Here is a 1,715-nt window from a genome sequence, read left to right on the forward strand (position 1 = left end):
GTGTAAAGTATTAGGTAGTGTTATGTGCATTTATATATATGAAAGTATGTGACAAATGCACTCTTTGATAAGGAAATCAAGTGTAACGTCTTAAGAAATTTTAACAACAAATAACATATAAACAGTTATATTGTTTATATTTTTTAGCTATACATGTTTTAGAGGATACCTCCCTTAACATCCTGACCAAGTTTCAATTGTTAATTCCACCTGGTTTTCTTAAAGCACAAGGTGCGGCTGACTACTAAAGCCCACCCCTATTTCCTAGTAAGAAAAACAGCTGATGGCATGATGATTAATGTTATTCACATTAACAAAATTTTATTTTATTTTATTTATTTAAGAAAGCTTATATAATAATAACAATTATTATACAACCTATGAAAAAGCAGCGCTAGCAGCAAAAGCTTTCGGCTGGCTGGTGAAAAGGCTTTGTCTTAAATGCGCTGGAGAAGATCAGTATCCTTGAGAAAATTGTAAATTTTACATATGGTGTTAGTAGAAGGGTTCCTTAGTAATTCAAATGGATCATCATTTCCGAAAATGCGATGTCTGTGATTTGCCAGAACAGGACAAAAAGCTACAATGTGTAGAACGCTAACGGTGGAATCACAAAAAGGGCACTGGTTAGGACTGGTACCATTCAGTAGATGACTGTTTGTAATAATGGTGTGGCCAATACGTAATCGTATATAGGGAGTGATGTAGTTTGCTGGGACGGACGTCGAATAAGTTAATTTAGACCGAGTAATGTTAATGCGGGAGTAATGATTGGTATAATTCATCCAGTCAACTTGGCACTTCTTTGTTGAGCTATAAGCCGGTTTATTTCGCTCTTGATGAAGAGAGAGGAGGTCATTGTAGGGGTGTTGCACATTTCTTTGGCAGTTGTGTCCGCCATCGAATTCCTTTTGATGCCCGAATGACCCGGAACCCATATAATTCTCAGTTTGTGGGGGAGGCGATTAGGACGTCTCTTAAAGCACAGACAATTTAATTAGTATTGCTGAAGTTTTGTGTGGCTTTAAAGCAAGATAAGCTATCTGTGCAAATGACAAATTTTCCTTTACTTTGCTTAGAAAAATTAAAAACGTGAAGAATGGCAGTAGCTTCAGCTGTGCAAACAGAACAGAAGGGTAGCACCGTACGATATAGGTATATTATTNTTTATTTAAGAAAGCTTATATAATAATAACAATTATTATACAACCTATGAAAAAGCAGCGCTAGCAGCAGAGGCTTTCGGCTGGCTGGTGAAAAGGCTTTGTCTTAAATGCGCTGGAGAAGATCAGTATCCTTGAGAAAATTGCAAATTTTACATATGTTGTTAGTATAAGGGTTCATTAGTAATTCAAATGGATCATCATTTCCAAAAATGCGATGTCTGTGATTTGCCAGAACAGGACAAAAAGCTACAATGTGTAGAACGCTAACGGTGGAATCACAATAAGGACACTGGTTAGGACTGGTACCATTCAGTAGATGACTGTTTGTAATAATGGTGTGGCCAATACGTAATCGTATATAGGGAGTGATGTAGTTTGCTGGGACGGACGTCGAATAAGTTAATTTAGACCGAGTAATGTTAATGCGGGAGTAATGATTGGTATAATTCATCCAGTCAACTTGGCACTTCTTTGTTGAGCTATAAGCCGGTTTATTTCGCTCTTGATGAAGAGAGAGGAGGTCATTGTAGGGGTGTTGCACATTTCTTT

Source organism: Rhagoletis zephyria, unplaced genomic scaffold (genome assembly GCF_001687245.7).
Source record: "Rhagoletis zephyria isolate East Lansing unplaced genomic scaffold, Rhagoletis_zephyria_1.1 Rzeph_scaffold_00392, whole genome shotgun sequence".
NCBI lineage: Eukaryota > Metazoa > Arthropoda > Insecta > Diptera > Tephritidae > Rhagoletis > Rhagoletis zephyria.